Raw genomic sequence first — 23,036 nt, forward strand, 5'->3', positions numbered from 1 at the left:
TTCGTTGCCTGTTTGGAGATGAACCATGGAAACAGAAGGCAAGTGGGGTCAATCAATGTGATGAACCAGGGCAAACAGACGCGGGAGGCTGAGTCAGTGCAAGCAAAGCACGGCCGGCTGGGGCGACTCAAGAACTGGGCTGAAGTCGGACTTAACAAACAAGCGATGGGGCCAGAAAGTAATGGGCCAAAATCGGTGGTGTGAGTATTAGGGTTAAGTGGTGGACAAAATACTGAGCAGAGGAACTGTGCCCCCCGTGGCCTCCCTTGTGGGGTTCTTAAAAAGAGAAGGCAAAAAAAAAAAATCCCAGTCCAGCTCTCACCTGGATCCCAGCATCCCAGCTCATCTTGTCCAGCTCGCGTCGTCTCATCCTGCTCACCCCCAGGGCAGAGGGAGCCGACCAGACCAGAGGACTTCCTTCCCGGCCAGCAGACCTTGCTCTTGTTCAAGGAACTTTGTTTTTCAGTTGTGAGACTCCTGAAAACCATCCTGGCACCCAGTCCCCAGCCCAGCAGTGGGGACAGCCGATGGGCAGCGCTGCAGGGACGTGTAAGAACCTTGCATCCCCTTTGGGTTACTGTCTGCCCCACTATTTCTTCCCGCCGGTCCTCTCTCTCGCTCCCTCGGCTTTTCCGCAACTCCTGAAATGAGCTGCACTGCGCGCATCACCACAGCGAGACGAGACCACCCAGTCCTGTCTGAGGAGAACAGACCCAGCCAGATGGTGTCCCTGACAGGATGTGAGCCTGAGACCAGACCAGGTGTTGTGGCCGACCTGCCAGCCTAAAGCAGCCTGCCGTCCTGTGGTCCAAGAACAGCAACAAACGCTGTATTTCCCCCACATGTCTGTCCTTTCTCTCCCGCACCGTGGGTCTGTCTGGCTTAAAACCGGGAACAACGAATACTCGGCTGCGGCAGGGCTAAAGGTGAAATGCCCCCTTTCCTTTTCCTCAAAGAAAGGATGGTCATCAAAATAAGAGACTCAAAAACATTTTGCCTCCAAAAAAGGCTGCAATAAGTTTTAATTCCGGTTGTTTTGCTGAATCTGTTTCAATATAAACACTTGTTTTGATTTTGTTCTTGTGTTTAATCAAAAAACTTTCAGCTTGAGAATAAATACTTAAGCCAGGGCCTCTGTAAAACAACCCAGGCTGCGGGGGCAGCAGATGGCGCTGGAGAGCTGGGAGAGGGAATCCCTGTGTCAAGTCTCCCTTGCCGCCTTCGCTGCTGGGAGGGTGGATGGTCTAGTGCAGGTCCGCACAACATGCGGCCGCGTGGGCTCACTGTGCGGCCCGGGGGGGGGAGCAGGCAAGCGGCGGGGCGGGGGGGGGGGGGCTGAGGAGGCGGGCGGGCAGTGGTGGGGGGGGTAGGTCACCAGCTTGTGCCCCCCCCAGCCCCGACACCCCCAGATCTGCGAGCGCAGCAGGGGGCTCATCCCGAGGGGCCCCTGTTCCCCCCTCCCCCATCCCCTCCCTAAACGGGGGTTTTGTCCCCACACAGGGTCTCGCAGCGGCTCCCACCCCCCACCCCCGATTTTTCTCCTCCAGCCTCTCTCCTGCCGCTATCTACAGCAGCTTTACCCCCCCCGGCAGTAAATTTCTGCCCCCGCTCAGGCCCGGGCCGCCCCCCCGCTGCGCGTGGCCCCCTTGAGCCTTTTACACCACCCCCAAGAGGAGGCAGCAACTCGCCCGTCGACGTGAGGGCAGCGAGAGGGCAGCGGCGACAGCGCAGGTTACTGGGCATGCTCAGTTCGGGTGCGCATGCTCAGTGCAGCCCAAGTAGCGACCCTGGAGCGGTGAGTGTTTCTGGCGTTACAGCCCCTGCCTCCATTGTGAGCCGGGAGCCCGGGCTGAGCCGCTGCTGCTCCCCAGCGGGGTGGGTGCGGGGAGAGCCCTTCCCTAGCGCCGCTCTGCGCCCAGCCGGGGGGACTCTCTGCGGGGGCAGCCCGGGCTCTGCCGCCCCAGCCCCTGAGCCGGAGCCTGCAGGTGGGGCGAGACCCGGGAAGGGCCGGGGCCGGGCAGGAAAGTGACTCTGCACCACCGGCCCCTCCTCGCCCCAGCTCTGCTCCCGGGGGCGGGGGCTGCAGTCCCAGAGCTGCTGCCCTCCTGACCCCCGGCTCTGCCCCCGAGCGCCTGCAGGAGCCAGGCCAGCTCCGGGAGCGAACGCCCCAGGCCGGGCCAGGGACCGAGTCTCCCAGCCGAGGGGAGGGGGAGGAGCAGAGGGAGACGGGGGGTGGGGGGAGACTGGCAGGGGCAGCAGGAGCAATAGGTGGGGAAGGAGGCTCCTTGCTCTGCCCAGCCCCATTCCCTGCAGCACCCCGGGGCACATTGACTTTCCTGGGACAAGGTGAGGGGCAGGGAGAGGAAAAGCAGCTCGCGCTGCTGGGGGGATGCGCTGCCCTGGGGACAGTGTCAGGGGGATCCTGCAAAGCAACTTCTTGGATTCTGCTTTTTCATCACAGCTGGAGCGCACAGTGACACAGACAGTGCCCCTGCACAATTTCAGTCTAGAGGGACCATTTCAGTTGCCCATAAAATTCTCCGTACACGGACCTCGGGTCCAATACCGTTTGGCAGTTACTGGATGTAGTGTAGCTGTAGCCGTGCCAGTCCTAGGATGTTAGAGAGACGAGGTGGGTGAGGCAGTATCTTTCATTGGACCAAACAACAATACCAAAATATACAGAAGTTGGTCCAGTAAAAGCAGGGCCGGCTTTAGAGCGATTCCCCTATTCCCAGGAATCAGGCTCTTTGCCTACGAGGCCCCACAGCATCCAGAAGAGGGCCCGCACCCTCCGCTGAAGTGCCACCAGAAACAGCAGTACCCGATTGAGCTGCCTCGAATTGCCGACGCAATCTTCGGCAGCAGCTCATTCGCTGCCGCTGTCTTCAGCGGCAGCTCTTTTGAATCGGGCCCTGCACGTCCTAAAGCCAGCCCTGAGTAAAAGATATTACCTCAGCTACCTAGTCTATCTAAAAGCTTTAGGGTAGGCAGTCTCTGTCCTGGATGAATTTATTAATGAATGTTCGATGGGAATCCATGTCTCCCATTTTCAAGAAGGGGCCGGGCAACTGAGAAAATTACAATTTTACCATTTAAAAAAATGTCAATTTTATGCCAATTCTGCTGTCGTAGGAATTTGGACTAGAAATTTTACATTTGACAGAGAAGGAGCACACAGTGACCCTGACAGACCAGGTCTACACTAGAAAATTAGTTTGGTTTAAAAATCCACACCACTGAGCCCAGGTCTACACGGGGGGGGGCGGGGGTTGACCTAAGATACGCAACTTAAGCTACGCGAATAGTGTTGCTGAAGTCAGCATATCTTAGGATGACTTACCTGGCCATGAGGACGGTGGTGAGTCGACCGCTGCCGCTCCCCCGTCGACTCCGCTTCCGCTTCTCATGCGCTGGAGTTGACGGGGAGCGCAATCGGGGATCAATTTTATTGCGTCTCGCTTGATGCAATAAATCGACACCCCACTCGGATAGATCAATCATCACCCGCCAATCCAGCGAGTAGTGAAGACCTGCCCTCAGTGACATGGCTAAAATGACCTAAGTCCCCATGTAGACAGCATGAAGTAAAAGGAAGAATTTTTCAGTTGACCTAGCTACCACCAGTTGGGCAGGTGGGTTACCTATGCCGATGAGAGAATCCCTCCTGTTGACACAGGTAGTGTCTGCACTGAAGTGCTACATCAGTGCTAATGCAGCTGTGCCACTACAGATATTTAAGGTAGACCAAGCCCTCTGTGTTGGCTGCATAATTTCAGTGTAAAGGGACCTTTTCAGTTGCTTTTAACATGCTCACAGTTATTAGATGGACCTCAGGTCTGATCCAGTCTGGCAAATCCTATGTTCATCTTTAGGGTTGAAAGTCTCCATCCAGGGGTGAGTACTTTAGAAAGTTGGAGGAAAACCATGTAGTTTATTTCTGAGAAAGAGCCAGTGGGGAAAAGTACAACTTAGATAATGTTTTCACCCCTCAGCCATGAGGCCGAGAAGCGATATAAAAATATACATTTCTGAGCAATTCTAATGCCTTGGGCGACAAGTTTGACAGAGAGAGAATTCCTAGTTCAAACACTCTCCTCTCTGCAGTCTGGTTGATATCTGTGTCCAAGTATACATATCCACACAGGCTGACTTTTTTCAATTCAGTAAAATTGGTTTAATGACTTGAGATCCAATCTTGCAAGTTTTTTACACACATGTATGTCTTTGAGCATTTGAGTGGTCCTGTTGTCTTCATTTAATGTCTATTATTGTGAGGGTTTAAAACTGTCTCCATGGATTTAGTCCTGGTGGGAGGGGTCGGGTCTATGCTGTAATTAAGTCACCATGGACAAGAATTTTACGCACTGGAGCTTAAAGTTGATTTTCTCAGTCCATATTCAGACAGCTAAATACGAGGCCTGATGATCAGCCATGCTGGCCACTCAACCCCAAATTTGGAGGCTCAGCATTTTTGAAATTCAGGCCACTTAGTGAGAGACCTCACTATGGATATAGGAGCATAGCTTTAGGTTTCTCTTTTTGAAAATCTTGGCTCAAGCATCACCTCAGAATGGCAGAGTCTAGAACATTTGTCTTCAGGGGAAGGGACAAGAACGAACTGGGATGTGAAATTGTCTAGAGCCCCTGAAACTGCCCCAATTACCCTTCTCACCCTGCCAGACTTCAGAATAATGCCTATGTTTCACTCCAGATCATCCCATCCCCTTGAGAGACGGGGAAGGGAAATGGCTGCAGCGGAGCTGGTGACCTTCAAGGAGGTGGCTGTGTATTTCACTGAGGAGGAATGGGCTCTGCTGGACCCAGGTCAGAGATCCCTCTACAGGGACGTCATGTGGGAGAATTAGGAGACTGTGACCTCACTGGGTAAGGAATCCTGTCCCCTTGGGTACTAGGACGGGTGGTCTCTGAAGCATCTGGGTCTGATTCTGTGCAGGGTTCTTCATTGGTCCCCCAGATTTCAGAGGGATCAATCCCTGAAACCCCACAATACATGTGTGAGAGTCTCTCTCTCCTCTGCACTCCTTACATGGAATAGGAGTTTCACAGGTATAATGATGGTGCTGTTCTCCTCATAATCAAGGCAGTCAATTGGGACAAGCTCGCTTTCTCCCACTGTTCCGAGGGCAGGGTCCACCTCTGGGGCATCTGCCATTTCAGGGTTTATCTGCACATGCCTGGTATAAAAGAAAAGGTAGCCCAATGGTTATGGCTTTGGCCTGACATTCAGGAGACCTGGTTTCTATGTCTTTAAGTATCAGGGGGTAGCTGTTGTTAGTTTGTAGCCACAAAAACAACAAAGAGTTCAGTGGCAACATTGGGGTAGCTTCACAAAGGAACAAAGGTATGGTGGTGCTGAGCATTGCTGTGCTTAGAAAATCTCTGTGAGTTACAAAGCATGAGTTAGGGGCCCAAGCAAACTTTATCACTTTGATTCTATGTTTTCTCCCATGTCACTGATAAAAATGTTAAATAGCATAGGAACAAGAACTGATTCCTGCAGGGCCCCACTGGAAACAGAGCCACTCAATGATGATTCCCCATTTACAGTTACATTTTGAGATCCATCAGTTAGCCAGTTTTTAATCCATTTAATATGTGCCATGTTAATTTTCTATCATTCCTGGGTCAAAATGTTGTCTGGCACCAAGACAAACACCTTACAGAAGTCTAAGTTTATTATGGCAACACTATTACCTTTATCAACCAAACTTGTAATCTTACAAAAAGATATCAAGTTATTTTGACAGGATCTATTTTCCGAAAACCCCTATTCAGGGGTGAGCTGCAGATGGTTCGCAACGGTTCGCGTGAACCGTTTGCTAAAATTAGACGCTGGACAGAGAACCGGATGCTAAAGAGCCAGGCAGGCAGGGGTGAGCTGGAGCCAGTTCGCACTGGTTCCCGGGATCCCGGTTGTTAAATTTAGCAGCCATTTTAGAACCGGTTGTTCCAGGACAACCAGTTCTATAAAGGCTGCTAAATTTAACAAAAGCTCCGGCTGAAGCTCACCTCCCGCTCCTCTCCTGCTCCGCCCCCTTCTCCTACCCCTCCCCTGCTTCCCGCGAATCAGAGGTTCGCGGGAAGCCTGAACCGGAGGGAGGGAGGCAGGCAGGTAAGCAAGCGGGGCGGGCGGGGATCGGCTCCTGCCCTGGGGTCCGCGGGGGGCGCGGGCGGGGCTCGGCTCCTGCCCCGGGGTCCGCAGCTGGGTGGGGGGCGCGGGCGGGGCTCGGCTCCTGCCCCAGCGGCTGGGTGGGGGGCGCGGGCGGGGCTCGGCTCCTGCTCCGGGGTCCGCGGCCGGGTCCGGTCGGGTCGGCGGCGGCGCAGCAGGGCTCCTGTCCCGGTCTGCGGCCGTCCGGCTGGGCGGCGGCTCCTGCCCCAGTGTCCGGGTCCCAGCCCCAGCCCAGCTGGGACCCCATCTCCAGGCAGCAAGGTAAGGGGAGCAGGGAGGCGTGATGGATAGAGGGCAGGGAGTTGGGGTGGATTAGTGTTGGAGCAGTCAGAGGGCAGGGAACAGGGGAATTGAATGGGGGTAAGGGTCGGGGGGGAGTCAGAAAGGAGCAGGGGTTGGATGGGGCGGTGGGGGGCAATTAGGGGTAGGGATTCCAGGGACAGTCAAGGGACAGAGTGAAGGGGTGGTTGGATGGGGTAGAGGTCCCGGGGTGCCATCAGGAATGAGAGAAGGGTTGGATGGGGTGGCAAGGGGCAGTCAGGGGACAGGGAAGGGGGTGGATAGGGCATGGGTGGGGCTGTCAAGGAACATGGGCGGGGGGGTTGGATGGGACAGGAGTGGGGGGGGGAGGAGGGAACCAGTTGTTAAAAATTTGGAGGGAGGAGGGAACCGGTTGTTAAAAATTTGGCAGCTCATCACTGCCCCTATTGATTTGCATTAATCATAGAACTTAAGATCAGAAGGGACCATTATGATCATCTAGTCTGACCTCCCGCAAGATGCAGGCCACAACAGCTGACCCACCCACTCCTGAAATAATTCTCTCCTTGACTCAGCTGTTGAAGTCCCCAAATCCTGATTTAAAGACTTCAAGTAGCAGATAATCCTCCAGCAAGCGACCCCTGCCCCATGCTGCGGAGGAAGGCGAAAAACCTCCAGGGCCACTGCCAATCTACCCTGGAGGAAAACTCCTTCCCGACCCCAAATATGGCGATCAGCTGAACCCCGAGCATGCGGGCAAGACTCTCCAGCCAGACACTCAGGACAAAGACTTTCAATATCCCAACATTGACCCTCGGTACTAATTACCAGTGGTCGCACGTTATTGACCTATTGACTAAATCACGTTCTCCTATCAAACCATTCCCTCCATAAACTTATCAAGCTTAATCTTAAAGCCACAGAGGTCCTTCGCCCCCACTGTTTCCCTTGGTAGGCTGTTCCAGAATTTCACTCCCCTGATGGTTAGATTAATTACATTAATAAAGAATTAAAGGAGGATAATCAAGTTTCATATCAGCTTCTCCATTATCTTGCTCAGGACTGATGTCAGGCTGACAGACCTATACTTCCCAGGTTATCCTGTTTACCGTTCTAAACACTGACACAAAAGTAGCTTTCTTCCAGTCTTCTGGAAATTCCCCAGGGCTCCAAGACTTATTGAAAATTAACATTAACCGTTCAGTGAGCTCCATAGCCAACTCTTATAAAATCCTTGGATGCTGACTTAAAAATGTTTAACTTTAGTCGCTTCTGTTTATGTTCTCCAGAAATACTAATGGAATGGAAAAAGTGTTGTTGTCACCAAATGATGAGACTATATAATCTGTTTTTCCCGCAAAACAGAACAGAAATATTTATTGAACACTTCTGCATTTACTGCATTATTATTGATAATTCTTCCATTTCCATCTAATAATGGACCAATACCATTCTCAGGGTTCTTTTTGTTCCTAATATATTTCAAAAACTCCTTCTTAATGTCCTTAATTCTGCTGGCTGGAGACTTCTGTTTGTGTTCCTTGTCTTCCCTTATCAGTTTCCTTCAATTGCTATCTTCTGATTTATATTCATTATTATCAGATTCCTCTTTCTTCCATTTGTTATGTATTATTATTATTATTATTAATTTTTTTAATAACTAGACACCTCAGATTGAAATTCAGAAAATTTAGCATGCTAGGTGGCTCCTCAACTAAACTAGGCCATGGGAGATACTCAGCCAAGGAGGTGCTAAGCCCTGCCCCCGCTCCAAGATAGGTGCTGAAGTCTGGGCTGCAGGAAGGCACCTCTTTCTGCTTGGAATTCTCAACTGCCAAGTGTCTTTTCAGCTTAGTTGCCTGTGCTGTTTTAGGAAGAAGCTGTGGGGAAGAGCTGCTTTTTCATAATGTTTAGTTCAGTGGGGAAGGTACTAAGCTAGGTTAGGAAGGACCCTGCTTCAAGTGCCCTCTTCTGCTAAGGGGAGCAGGAAAATTTGAACTGGCTTCTGTTACTTTTCAGGTGAGTGCTTTACCTCTGTGCTACGGGATATTCGATGGGAATCTCCCTCAGTCTGTCCTGCTAAGCTCTTCCAATATGGATAACTAATGTAACAATGATGGGTCCAGAGACAGCAAGAGTGAACACCCACATGAGAGGGACTCTGTAGCCTCGTGGTTAGCACACTTTCCTGGGAGACCCAGACTCCAGAGTCTCTGCTTCAATGGCTTTTATAAGTTGCTTATCCACAGTGGAACAGCTTCAACAGGAGATCCTGAGGAACAGCACCTCAGAAACACTCATAGTCTAGTGCAGGCCTGCACAACATGCGGCCGGGGGGCCACATGCAGCCCGCATGGGCTCACTGTGTGGCCCGTGGGGGGTGAGTCGGTGGGCTCATTGTGCGGTCTGCGGGGGGTGAGTAGGCAGCGGCGGGTGAAGGAGGGGCTGAAGAGGCGGGTGGGCAGTGGCAGGGGATGAGGAGGCAAGCCGGGAGGGTGGGGGCTGAGGAGGTGAGTGGGTGGGCGGGCAGTGGCGGGGACTGAGTAGGCGAGCCAGAGGGTGGGGGCTGAGGAGGCGGCGAGGTCAGTGGCTGACCTGTTCTACTGATCTGGTCTGGCTCCCATCCCTCTCCAAGGGTGCAGCTGCCTGGAGGTGCTGCTTTCCTCAGTCCCACCTCGTTCATTCCACAGGGCCATTGATTACAAAGCTGTGGGGGAGGGGGAAGATCTTAGTCTACTTCTAGCAAAAAGAAATTTTTCTTTTACCTTAATTATACTACCTTAGGGGCCCGCTATAACATATTACCAAGGTTCAATACCGCTGTTTCAGTGGGGCAGCGCTGGGAAGAAGGTTTGTTTCCGTGGGGCGGGTGGTGCTGGGGAGGAATATTTCAAGGGGCTGGGCAGTGCTGGGGGGGGGGGTTTGGTGGGGCCGAATGGGTTTGGCCCTCAGCTGTTTTCTCTGGAGTAATATGGCCCTCACCGCTTTACGAGTTGTGCAGGCCTGGTCTATGTAATTTCAGTGCCATAGGGAGATTCCTGTCAGGGGACGCTAGCTTCATTTAAAATTAGCCACTGGGGGAGGGATCACATGAGAAGAGCAAGAGCCTTCCCAAGCCTAGCAAGGGAGACCCCCTCCCTTGCATTCCCTGAGGCTTCAGAGGGGTTAATTCAGTGGTTCTCAAACTTTTAGACTGGTGACCCCTTTCACACAGCAAGCCTCTGAGTGTGACCCCCCCCCCCTTATACATCAAAAACACTTTTTTGTATATTTAACACTATTATAAATGCTGGAGGCAAAGCAGGGTTTGAGGTGGAGGCTGACAGCTCACGACCCCCAGTAATAACCTCATGACTCCTGAAGTCCCAACCCCAGTTTGAGAACCCTGGGGTAATTTAATTTTAGCACCCTGTGTCTATTCACATGCATGTGCTATTTTGAGCATTTCAGTTTTCACATCATAGGCTCATCCCAGATTCTGGAACAAGCTCAAATGCTCAGTTCGTGGAGTATGTACATAAGCTTTACTAAAGACAAACCCACAGTAACCGTCTACAGTTTGTGAGGGTCCCCATGGAGCCAGTCTCTAGGAAACAGATAACTGCATGGAGGTTAAGTCCATTAATGGCTATTAGCCAGGCTGGGTAAGGAATGGTGTCCCTAGCCTCTGTTTGTCAGAGGGTGGAGATGGATGGCAGGAGAGAGATGATTTGATCATTACCTTTAGGTTCACTCCCTCTGGGGCACTTGGCATTGGCCATTGTCGGTAGACAGGATACTGGGCAGGATGGCCTTTGGTTTGACCCAGTATGGCTGTTCTTATGTTCTAAGCTAAATGAACCCAAAGTTATGGAGACAGATATGAGTCAAGGAAGCCAGCAGAGTATCAGAAACCTGGAAAAATCTCTGCCTGGATGGGCTCAGGTGTTTGGTCACAAGCTGAGGTGGTTCAAAAGTTTTGGATTTTTTTTTAAGCAGAATTTTTTTATTGTTTCTTTAAACAATCAAACACAGCAAGCAGCAAATATTTGGCCACACACTTCTGAAACCCCAAACCATGTTCAGGTTTTGGCAGACTAATTTCAGCTTTTCAATAAAAAAACCCACAACAAATGTTGAAGGAAAACAGACATTGTCCGTGATTTTTTTCTGCTTTTTAAAACCCCTAGTTTTCGATCCAGAAAAAGTTTTGATGGAAAATATTTGTCCAACCCTTTTAGTGAGCTTTATGCCTTTTAGCACTAGCTGATGCTGAGAACCAGTGATACCTTGTAAAGAAGTTTTCTCAAAACTGGGTTTGTGCTGAGATGCGGAAGGTTTATTTTCCCAGGGCCGCCCGTGGAGTGCGGAGCAAGTGGGGCAATTTGTGCCGGGCCCAGGGACCCCACGAGAATATAGTATTGTACAGTCTTGCACTGTTTTTTATGGAAGGGGCCCCCGAAATTGCTTTGCCCCAGGCCCCTGAATCCTCTGGGCGGCCCTGGGTGGGAGAGGGCTGTGCTGAAGGTCCTGATTAAAACCCTACTGATGATGCAAGTGGGGGATCCAAGGGGCTCATGACCCCCTGCCCTTCCCTGATTGCAAAGTGAGAGGAGGGAGTTCTGGGTAGATAAAAGGGGGCTTGAGGAGGTGCTGATTCTGCATCCCTCACCTGGTTGCTAAGGGGCCCGATCCTGTATTGCTTAGGGACCCCCCCAGCACTCTTAACCTCCCCCTCCCCGCCCTTTGCAGATGGAAGCTCCCTTTGTACCAAAGTGCAAAGACCCTGGCGACACGAGTAACTTTGACAACTATGAGGAGGAGGAGATCCGGGTCTCAACCACTGAGGAGTACGCCATGGAGTTTTCTGAGTTCTAGGACCAGCGGCCCCCCCAAGAAGGGTGCATGCGGAGTGGGGGGGAGTTGGATTTTGGTTTCATAGATAAATTAAATCTATATAGCCCTGTGGCTAGGTCTCCCCCCCCCCCAAATCCCCCCTTTCCACAAAGAAGCTTGAGAGTCCCATCTAGAGGGTGAGGATATCATCCACCCCGCCCTGGGAAACACGTCTGTGTCCTCCAACAACACTTGTTTCACTGGAAAAAAACAAAAGAACCCCCCACCCCCACTTCCTACTTAACAGTGTGCTTTGTTGTTAACATGTTTGAAACAATTACCAATAAAGTTTAAAAAAAAATCAGACTGGCATGTGGCTGTTCAGCTCTAGGGGACAGTTGTCGTTGCTGTGATGAGCAGGAGCTGTTCCTCTCCTGGAGGCCCAAGGACTCCCGGGAGGTGGCCGGGGGTGGGGGAGGTCGGCGACTGCCATAAACGGTGCCTGAACTCGCCTGGAGTTGAAAGCCCAAGGGGACGAGTGTCGGCGCTGAAATGGGGCGGTGGCGTGTAGTCGATGGATAAACGGGCATCCCAAGCAGCAGCGGAGAGGTTTTTTTATTGCTGGGTCGGGGGGCGGGGGCGACAGCTGCTGGAATGCCATGGCCAGGTCTGGTGCTTCATAGGCCATAAGCAACACTGTAAACATCAGCTGGAGATCTTAGGCGCTCAGATGCAGGGGCAGAAATGGCACTAAGTGACTCTCATTTCTAGGATCATCGGAGCCTTTCATTAAGGATTGAGCAGGGTGTGAGGGGGAAGCTTCTTTCCTAGTGAAGTGTGTTCTGGGCACATATGGGGGACGTGGGGAGGCCTTGGGGCCCTCGAGGGGAGCTGGTCTGCAATCCTTGCAGGGTTTGATGCACGTTGGAAGAGGCTGAGGCGTGGGGAGGTCTGCGCTGTCTGCATTGTCCCTGTTCTGGGGTTAAATGGGGACCTTCCGCAGCTCTCGATGGGGTGCCTGTATGTAATGGAAAACCCGCCGGGCTCGCTGCTCAGTTGTGCACTGGTGAGAGTGCTCTGGCTCAGACCCGCTGAGGGGTGTCTCTGTGACAGCGTTCATTTGGCCGAGCTCGAGTGCGAGTGGCCCCGCTGCAGTTGAACACGCGAGCTTCTGCATCCCTGCTCGTGTGCGTTGCTAGGACTCCTACCTCCCGTGGCTCTTAGAGCTGCAGTAAAGTGAGCCACTGGATGGATTTTTCCCAGTGACTTGCGGGAGAGCTTGTTCATCCTCTCTGGCCACCTGGAGGAGAGGAGGGCAGGGCCGGCCAGAGGATTCTGGGGGCCTGGGGTCTTCGGCGGCGGGGGTCCCCCGCTTCGGCGGTAAGTCGGCGGCGGGGGGTCCTTTCCTTCCGGGACCCGCCACTAAAGTGCCCCAAAGACCCACTGCGGGGACCCCCCGCCGCCGAATTACCGCCGAAGCAGGACCTGCCGCCGAAGTGCAGCCCCCACCACAGGTCTTCGGGGCACTTCAGCGACGGGTCCCACTTTGGCGATAATTCAGTGGCGGGGGGTCCCCGCCGTGGGTCTTTGGGGCACTTTGGCGGTGGGTCCCGGAACGGAAGGACACCCCCTGCACCACCGACTTACCACCGAAGACCCGGCTGCACTCACCCGCTCGGCTGTGTGTCCTATGCCCTACACTGCCCCCAGCCCAGGGGCGGCTCTAGACCCCAGCGCGCCAAGCAGGCGCGTGGGGCGGCCCTTTCCCGGGGGGGCGGCATGTGGCTCCGGTGGACCTGCCGCAGGCATGCCTGCGGGAGGTCCACCGGAGCCCGGGACGAGCGGATCTGCCACAGGCATGACTGCGGCGGGTCCCCTCTTCCCGCGGCTCCGGTTGAGCTCCCACCGGCATGCCTGCGGCAGGTCAACTGGAGCCGCGGGACCGGCACCGCCGCGCCAGTCCTGGCGCGGCAGGTCCCTCCCCCCTCGGTGGACCTGCCGCAGGCATGCCTCGGGAAGCTCCGCGCGCAGCGCACCGCGCTGCTTGGGGCAGCCTGATTTCTAGAGCCGCCCCTGCCCCAGCCAGGGGGATTCTCCAATGATTCTGGTTGAAATGGGAATAACAATAATATCTGTGGTGCACTTTGCCCCTGGGATACAGGAACACACCATGGTGTGTGGTGTGTAGGACCACATCCCCTGTAGACGTGATACTGACCACTTAGCTCAATCCCCAGAGCGGTGCCCCCTAGTGGTGGATCAGTCCAATCAGCCTTATGTTCTGCCTTTGCTCTCCCGTGGGGCTGGGGGAAGCCAAGCCTTGGGGCCCAGCCCCCCTCACTCACAGTAGAGTCCTTGTTTTAAATCTCCTCCCCCCCCGCCATCTCTTCCCTGATCTAACTTTAGAAACGGAAGCAGATAGAGCTGAGATGATCAGATTAAACAGGAATCTCCCCCACTCCCTGGCGTGGGGACCATGACAATGCTACCCATGGGGTTGGGTGGGGGAACTGGGCAGCCCTAAGTCTGTGCAAAGGGTCCCGTGCAAAGCTGTCATAAACAGATAGTTAAGGGTTAAGGTCTCTTTTACCTGTAAAGGGTTAACAAGCTCAGTAACCTGACGAACACCTGACCAGAGGACCAATCAAGGGACAAGATAATTTCAAATCTCTGTGGAGGGAAGTCTTTGTCTGTGTTCTTTGTTGGTTCTTTTGTTCTCTCTTTGAATCTAAGAGAGGCCAGACATATCTCCAAGTTCTCCTGAAGTATTTCCTACTATCCAGTATAGTGAGTATTAGAAAGGCGGATTAGTCTTATAATTAATTTCTGCATTTGCAATTGTGTGTTTGCTGGAAAAATATCTTTATTGCTGTTTGCTGTTACTTTGATTATTCTGAGAAAGGAGGGGGGAAAAGTCTCTCCAGGTTTATAAGCTAGACCCTGTATATTTTCCATCCTGGTGTTACAGAGATAGTGTACTTTCTTTCTTTCTTTTAATAAAATCCTTTTCTTTTTTAGAACCTGATTGATTTCTTCCCTTGTTTGGATTTTCAGGGGAAGGGGAGGGGGGAAAAGTGAATCCCTCTTTGTTTTGATTCAAGGAGTTTGGATCAAGGTATCTCTCCCAACGACTAGGGGAGGGGGAAGAAGGTGGGGGAATGGTTTATTTCCCTTTGTGTTAAGATCCAAGGAGTTTGGATCTGTGTTCCCAGGGAAAGTTTGGGGGAACAGGGAGTGTGCTAGACACTGGAACTTCTAGCTGGTGGCAGCTTTGCAGATCTAAACTAGGATTTAAGTTTAGAGGAGTCCATGCAGGTCCCCATCTTGTGAACGCTAAAGTTCAAAGTGGGGAATAAACCTATGACAAAAGCGCACTCAGAGGGTACTGAGCGCTGCAGCCCCCTCCATGCGCTTCCATCTCTGCTGTGTCCTCTTAACAAGCATCCCACCCACCCTGGAAACAGGCACAGAGAGGGGAAATGATTTGCCCAGTGTCACACAGCAAGACAGTGGCAGAGCCAGGGATACAACTCAGGAGTCCTGACTCCCAGCCTCCACTCCCCAACCACTAGACACAACTCCCCTCCCAGAGCCGGGGATGGAACCCAGGAGTCCTGACTCCTCCCCACCCTCTATCCAATACACACTACCAGAACCTGAGCCACCATCTAGGGGAAGGGGACGTGTCTCTGTGGTGACCTGTCCTATGTCTATCCCTTGCCCCACCCGCATTGGGACCTCAGGGCTCCCCGTTTCGCTTTTCTGAGCACAGAGTCATCCCCCACTACCCTGAAAAAAACAGAATGGGGGGAGGGCTAGCTCAGTGGTTTGAGCACTGGCCTGCTAAACCCAGGGTTGTGAGTTCAATCCTTGAGGGGGCCATTTAGGGATTTGGGGATTGGTCCTGCTTTGAGCAGGGGGTTGGATTAGATGATCTCCTGAGGTCCCTTCCAACCCTAATAATCTATGATTCTATCTATGATTTCCACCTCCTCCCTCCCTGACATTTCCCTAGGCAGCTGGCAGTGAGTGTGACTAAGGCTGGGCTGCCTACACAGAGCTGCGCTACTGACTCACCAGACCTGGTGGCTCTCATTAATGTCACCCAAGAACCTCGGAGCCTCAGGGATAGAGCTGGATTGAAGTTTCCCTGGGGTGTAAATCCAGAGGAACTCCACTAAGCCCAGCTCCTGCTCTCCCCTGAGCCAGCTGTAACTGACATTGGGCTGAAGCCTGTCATCGCTCGTCCCTCTCCCATATTCCCCCTGTCACCCCTGCATTCAGCTCCCTCTGCTCAATGCCCCAATACGAAGCTGGGGAGGGACCAGATTAACCGTTGGGTCCCATGTGCCCCTCCCAGTGCCCTCTTTGAAGTCTCCTGGCCTGGCGCCCTGCCCCCATTCTGATGCCCTGCCCAGAGCTCCTGCTCCGGCAGGCCTGGGCGAGCACCTCACGGGTGTCAGCTGGAAAGGGGAGATGGAGGAGGAAAGGAACAATGCAGGGGATGGTAGCATCTGGGTATCTCAATCCCCACAGGGGAGCCCCCCAAAGATGCCCCCTCTGGCTCCCCACCAGCTTCGCCCCTGCTCAGCTGCACCCCGAAGGGTTAACAGCTCGACAACAGGACCCACCCGCACAGGGAACCCAGTGCCCCCAGATCACCCTTGAGCAGAGCGTGGGCAACCCAGGCACAAGAGCTTAATGATAATAACTGACCCTTGTCTGAACAGCACGGAGTCAGAGATACCTGCCAGGGACTCAAGGTAACAGGTTGGAGGCTATTGAGGGTGTTGAATGAGATCAGGGCCCCCTTGTGCCAGGTTCTGCACTGACCTGGACTGAGATCAGTGGGGACCAACCAGGAACGATGGCCAATGGGAGCTGTGGGGGCGGTGCCTGCAGGCAGAGACAGCGCGCAGAGCCGCCTGGCCATGCCTCTGCCTAGGTGCCAAGGGACATGTCACCACTTCAAGGGAGCCCCCTTAGGTAAGCCCGGAGCCTGCATCCCTCACCCCCTCCCACGCCCCAATCCCCTGCCCCAGCCTGTGAAAATGAGCAAATGAGTGAGGGTGGAGGAGAGCAAGGGACAAAGGGAGGGGGGAATGGAGTGGGCGGGGAGGTGAGGCCTCAGAGAAGGGGCAGGGCAGGGGGTGGGGCAAAGGTATTCGGTTTTCTGCAATTTGTAAGTTGTCAACCCTAGGTGCTGCCCAGACGCTGACCAAGATCGGGGCCCGCTATGGTGCCAGTCGTGGATCACGAGAGAATCTTCCTCACTGCATCTGCCTCTTCCTTACAGAGGTGCTGTGGTGGGGGGAGCCCAGGGCTGGGCTAGCAGGGGGCTGCGGGTTGGGATTGAGGGGCACTGGCAGAGCTGGGGGGAGCCCAGGGCTGGGTTAGCAGGAGGCTGCGGGTCGGGATTGAGGGGCACCGGCAGAGCTGGGGAGAGGGGGAGCCCAGGGCTGGGCTAGCAGGAGGCTGCGGGTCAGGATTGAGGGGCACCGGCAGAGCTGGGAGAGGGGAGCCGAGGGCTGGGGCTGGGGCTGCGGGTCAGGCTGAGGATCTGCACAGCTGGGGGCCCCTGGCAATATTCTTCCCGCTGCCCCTGTCAGACCCTAAAGCTGGATGGTAGAATCTGAGAAGCCAAGACCCCATGGGACCACAGCCCCACCCCCAAAAGAGCCAGGCGTGTCCCTCCGCTCCCCCTCGCAGCCTGGAGCGCCCCCCTCTCCCTATCGCTGCGAGCACTGGGGGACACGTCTCCCCTCTGGGGGGCGCTGCAGGGTGGGGGCCCAGGCTGTTCCGCAGCCCCTAGTGGTGGCACTGGGCAATGCAGGCTGCAGACCCAGTGGGAACCCAGGGTCTATCTGTGTCCTGGGTGCAGCTGGAGATCGGGTGCCCCCTGGAGATCCCAGACTCCCTGCTCCCCCCGCCCGCTGTGGAGCCCCCGTCCTACCTTGTGTGGCTGAGGTGACGAGGATGGCGGTGACGCAGAGACTCCAGAGGGCGTGGGCGAGGCGGGCCATGGTGCCGGCCGGGCGATTGGCACGCTCGCTCCCTGGCACGGCTCTCAGTGGCCCGAGCCCGGGGCCTCTCCCGGCATCACACAGGAGGGACGATCCGGCAGTCAGCAAGCCTGGGGGAGGGAGGGGGGAGAAGCCATGAAACAAGCTGGGGGGGCTGCGGGGTTCACCCCACCCCATGCGCGGCAAGAGCCCCCTCCTCTATCTCCCAGCCCAGTAGCACCACCATTGGAGAGGGGAATTCCCCCCTCTGACCCAGGGCCAATACGCCCCCCCCCCCCAGACCGTCTATTCTCCAGGGCAGGGATTGACAACACCCAGCCCCACTGGCTTCCCCAGCCCACGGCCAGCTAGGACCAACCCTGGCACGGGAAGGGTTAATAATGGGCTGACCCAGCTCTGTGAGATCCGTGGGAGAGTGGGGTGGATGGGGGGAAGGTCAGAGACAGGCAGCTCTTGGGGGCATGGAGGCTGCGGGGGGGGACTGAGGACAGGGTGGCTCCAGCAGCCCCCCCCCACAGAGCCCCCCCTGCCCCTCTCCCCGCCGCACAGCACCCCCCGCTGCGCCCCCCGCCCCGCTCCCCGCAGCACCGCCCCCCCCCGGAGCCCCGCTCCCCGCAGCACAGCCCGCCCCGCTGAGCCCCCCCGCCCAGCTCCCCGCGGCACAGCGCCCCCGCTGAGCCCCCGCCCTGCTCCCTGTGGCACAGCGCCCCACTGAGCCCCGCCCTGCTCCTGCGGCACAGCGCCCCCGCTGAGCCCCCGCCCTGCTCCCTGCGGCACAGCGCCCCCGCTGAGCCCCCGCCCGCTCCCGCAGCACAGCGCCACCTGCTGAGCCCCTACCCAGCTCCCTGCAGCACAGCGCCCCCTAGTGCCACCCTGGGGCAATGGGGCCAGTACTGACTGTGAGGGACAGCGCCCCCTGCTGAGCCCTTGGCCTCAGCCCTTAGTGACAGACTGCAGCTCTCCCCACCATCTGCGGTCCCAGCTCACCCCTGCTTAGCCAGAAGTGGGAACTAGTGGTGACAGCTGAAGGGCTGGGAGTCCGGACTCCGGGGTTCTTTTCCCGGCTCTGGGATGGGGGTTGGGCGTAGCAGTGAGAACAAGCCAGGCTGAGTGACGCTGGGTTTGTCGAGGGATCCTGGACACTGGGATGCTCCCGTGGACTGGAGCCCTGGCCAGCAGGACCCCGGCTGTGCCATCCGCACATCTCTCCCTCCCGCCCGGCTGCAGGAGCTGGGCCCGGAGCGCAGGCAGCACATGTGAACGGAGCTTTCCAAGGCTCCTAGTTATGGCTTCCTGGTCTCTCCGGGAGGCGGCTCGGTCTCCTGGGTGAAGACACCGCGATTTAAGAAACTGCCTAATTACATCTCAAACTGCCAAATTATGGCAGATCAGCCGGGAGGGGAGGGGTCTGGTGTGTGGCTCGCCCACACGCCTGGGCTCTAGCCTCAGCTTGGGGAGAGGAGTAGGGGTTATTGGTTAGAGCAGGCAGCTGGGAGCCAGGACTCCTGGGTTCTATTTCTGGCTCTTGGAAGGGAGCGGGGTCTAGTGGTCACAGCAGGGGGGGGGATCTGGCCTCCTGGATTCCCTTGCTACATCCTGGTGTGACTCACGAGCAAGTGCTTTGCCCCCTTCTGTGCCTCGGTTTCCCCAAGCATAGAATGGAACTAATGAGGGTGGGCCCGACGCTTAGACGACCTGGAAGGTTTTGGTGATGCGAACACTTTGGGACCCTTGCTAGATGCAAGTCGGGTCCTGATCGTTGTCAGGGAGAACCAGAACTGGACCCTCCTGCTACTGCAGGGGTCGCTGTGGGGCAAAATGACCTAGCTAGGGCCAGGCAAATCACTCAGGTGAGGACAGCAGGGAAAAACTGGCTTCAGAGGAGGAAAAAAGAATCCTGAATTCATTGTTATCTAATAAAACAAATCTCATGATTTTAAGTCCATCTTGCAGTTTTGGGGGCCTGGTTCACGTCCGAGGTTGGCAATGCTGCCATCTCTCGCTACATTTGTACAGCCCCTGGCACAATGGGTGCCGAGCTCAGTTGGTGCCATTTTTTATTATTCTCAGGGAGGCAGCATGGCCTAGTGCAGAGAGCACTGGACTGGGACTCTGGAGCCCTGGGCTCTATTCTCGGCTCTGCCACTGGCTTGCTGGATAACCTGGGGAAAGTCCCTTCCCTGCTCTGTGCCTCAGTTTCCCCAGCTGTAAAGCGGGGATAATGCTACTGACCTTCCTTTGTAAAGTGCTTGGAGCCCAACTGATGAAAAAGCTGGTTAGAGTCATTATTCATTTGTAATGTAGTAGCACCCAGGAGCCCCCGTGACGGATCAGGACCCCATTGTGCCAGGCGCTGCACAGACACAGAGCACAAAACTGGCCCCAGCCCCAAGAGCCGACAGTCTACGTCCAGTCTCTGGACTAGAAATGACTTTGGCTCTGTGCTGAGAATCAAACCCATGGCGTCTCTTGCAGATGACAGGTGCGACGGTGCCCCCTGATCCCAGCCTGATTCCACATGGGAGTCATGTATGCAGGGAGCAGGGCAGCTAATCTTGGCCAAACAAGCACAGCTGACTGCCACCCCCACCACTGGAGCCTCACGGGGGTGGGGGAGGGAATCCCCACGGACGTTATGCAATCTGGGGGCTCTGGCACTCAGCTGCGTGGCTCTGAGGCTGGGTGGCACACCCACTCCATCTCTAGGGGGTAGCCAAGGAGAACCAGTGTCGCTTAGCAACATTTAGGTGTCCCGGTTACATCGGGGAGAGGTTATTGGGGGACATGCACTGGATATGACCTCCCCCAGGGGAGGGGCCATTGTGGATCATGGCTCCACCCACCATCCTTCCTCTGAGGGCGAGAGAGTCTCCTCCACCACAGCCCTCGCCATGTGGCCAGCGGGCACAGCACAGCCTGCCAGGCAGACTCGCGCCTGCAGCTCCACCAGGGTTTGCAATTAAAAGCCGCAATTAATGGGCCGATGTAATGCTGCGAAGCAGGGGGCGGGGAGATGCTGCGTGAATGGGGCACACGATACAGCAAAGCCGCAGGGTACAGACTGTGCTATCAGCCACTGGCCAGCCCTGGGTGAGTGGCCCCTCCGGCCTTGGTAGCCTGCAGGAGCTCTCGCTCTGGTCCTTTCACCATGCCGAGCTCTTTAGTGGGAGGGCTCCAGATCGCGCTCCCTGTTTTCCCGGGGAGGGCGGGGGGACCAGCTCACCCTGTGTGTGAGTGAGTGGCAGTGCGGGGAAGAGAACCCAGGAGTCCTGACTCCCAGCATCCCCACTACCTGGTTCTACCCAGCAGACCTCACTCCCCTCTCAGAGCCAGGAAGAAAACCCAGGAATCCTGGCTTTCAACCCCTCCCCCCCAGCTCTACCCACCAGACCTCACTCCGCTCCTGGAGCTGGGAAGAGAACCCAGGAGTCCTGGCTCTCAGCTCCTGCTGCCAGCTCTACCCAACGGACCTCACTCCCCTCTCAGCCCTGGGAGGAGAACCCAGGAGTCCTGGCTCCCCAGCAAGCCCCCCCTTCCCTTTGACAGTGGGATCTTTACTGACAAAGGCCTTTACTCTAGAACCAGTGACACATCTCCATGGTAACAGCTCATCTTCGTAGCTCCTTGACACTCAGATTCATGTTAGGTGGGGGGGAGCGGGAGGATGGAGGGGGAGGTAAAGGGGGGAGGGGTCCAAAGACAGGGGGTGCGGGATGGTTTTGAAATCAGCAATCAAGCCTCTGGCTGCTCATCAGGCACAATCAAACCCGCCTGCATCCACCCTGCCCCCATATCTGGGGGTGCCCAGAGGGAAATGACCCATTTCCTTGGCCGAGCCCTTGTCAGCAGCATCCCGGCCCCACAAACGTACTCTCCCAGGCTGTGCAAATGGCAGCGTCACCTCGCTGAGCTGCCGGCAGGCCCATCTAGCCCGGCGTCCTGGCATGGGACTATCGACAGCCCCGGGCCATTGGTTACCGTGTACTGAAGGAGTCTTAGAACTGAACTGGGAAATCAGGGTCATCCCTGCTCCTTTATCTGGGGCACAGGAAGCCTGAAATGTTGGTTTTTCTGCTTGAAATTCAAGTCTCGTCCACTCTGGGCGTCTCTATGGAAAACTAGGGATCAGACCGGATTCTGAGAGCAGTGATTCCATGCACACCTCAGCTCATTCACGCCGGGCAGTGAGAGGGTTCAAAAAAACATCTGAGCTGTTTAAAATCCCAGGGTCTGACGCTCCCATTGCTTTTCCCCTTTACACAGGGCCGGTGAGCGTGAAACACGACAGTTTCACACTCCTTACACTGGTGCAAGTGAGCTCCCAATGTCCTGGATAAACCAGGAGCAGAGTTTGCATTTAGTATTGGTGATGTTTATTGAACTCAAACACCCAAGGAGCAGTTGGGAGAAAATAAGTCCCTGATAAAGAAGCAACACCTCACCCCCCTTGCCCTTCCAGTTAAAGCTGTTTTCTCTGATTTCGATTTCTGTTGTTAAAACGTGTTCACTAACATCTGTTAGTTAAGGGCGTGTCTAGACAGGGCTAGAAGGCTTGTTTTAACCCATGTTAGTTAACATCTTTTAGACCGGGAAAGTTGTATTTTTACCGACATTAGCTAGTCAGGATGAAGCCTAGGATAGCAAAGCAGAGAGCAGGAGCTAAAATACAACCTGGTCTGTCCACACTGGACTTCTAAAACATGGGAGCTAACCCGTTTTTAAAATACACCTAGTCTAGACCAGCTCTGACGTGCCAGCTCAGGGGTGGACAAACTTTTTGGCCTGAGGGCCACATCTGGGTATGGAAGTCTGTGTTTATGTCTCATCTCTGCCTGGCTGCTCGCAGCTCCGGCCTGTCCCTGGATCCCCAGTCGGGGCCGTCACCTGCAGCAGACGACCCCCGCTCTTATCGCTGTGACATGCTGGGGGCTGCTGGGTGGGGTTAGTGCTTGGGCGGGAGAGTGAGGAAAAGGGGGCGGGGGGCTCTGGAAGGGGCTGCTTTTCCCTCCGGAACAGGTCTAGGGGGCGCTGTGCTTTTCCCACGAAACCTGACCTAGGGCAAGTCCTTTCTTGGCTCTGTGCCTCAGTTTCCCTGAAAGCTGCTGGGGCCGGGACTGTGTTTCTGTGCAGTACCTGCCATGCCGGAGCCTCTGTGTGCAGCCAGAAACCCACTCACGACCGACGACGCAGATGGTGCAGCTGGCTCTGGGTACGGCAGGGTCCCGGAAGCGTCACCTCGCAATAACAATTCAGGGCTGGCAGAGCATTTGCCAGCACATCTCAGAGGAGAAAGGGACACGGTGGCTGGAGTATGAATCTGTGATGTGGGAGAACCAGGTTCAATTTCCTGCCCAGCCGCAGCCTCCTGGGGCAAGTCAATGAGTCGGTCTGTGACTCGGTTTCCCCAAACGGGACTATTATCACTGCCTGGCCTCCCAGGGGTGTTGGAAGGGTAAATACACCACAAAATGTGAGGTGCCCAGACCTGGGGTGATGGGGGTAATGTTAACCACACGTACATAGCAGCACTCACACTCCATTACTGCCCGGTTAGTGCCCGGCATGAATATTGTAGGCATGACTGTTGGCCACTTACACCAACTGAATCGTTTTTTTTCCCCACAATGCTGTTCACCGGCATCTCCCACAATACCTTGGAACTGGCCAGCTCAGCATTTGACCTAAGCGGAGAGGAAAACTTGCAAAGGCAAAATCCGTGAATATCCTGCCCCCGGCGCAACCAT

General features: G+C 55.2%; 2 long non-coding RNA genes across 3 annotated transcripts; one reads left to right on the forward strand and one right to left on the reverse strand.

Moving 5' to 3' along the window:
* Nucleotides 1-1,656: 1,656 nt before the first annotated feature.
* Nucleotides 1,657-11,587, forward strand: LOC120394876. The gene is made up of 3 exons (XR_005592422.1): nt 1,657-1,795; nt 4,715-4,887; nt 11,186-11,587. It is a non-coding gene; the product is annotated as an uncharacterized LOC120394876 (long non-coding RNA).
* LOC120394877 lies at nt 5,076-22,596 on the reverse strand. Of its 2 annotated transcripts, none has more exons than XR_005592424.1 (3): nt 22,426-22,596; nt 17,223-17,402; nt 5,076-5,198 (listed from the first exon to the last, which is right to left on the reverse strand). It is a non-coding gene; the product is annotated as an uncharacterized LOC120394877 (long non-coding RNA). The 2 variants fall into 2 exon arrangements; XR_005592423.1 differs by lacking the exon at nt 22,426-22,596 and adding an exon at nt 17,683-17,763.
* Nucleotides 22,597-23,036: the final 440 nt, after the last annotated feature.

The sequence above is a fragment of the Mauremys reevesii genome, unplaced genomic scaffold (genome assembly GCF_016161935.1).
Source record: "Mauremys reevesii isolate NIE-2019 unplaced genomic scaffold, ASM1616193v1 Contig81, whole genome shotgun sequence".
NCBI lineage: Eukaryota > Metazoa > Chordata > Testudines > Geoemydidae > Mauremys > Mauremys reevesii.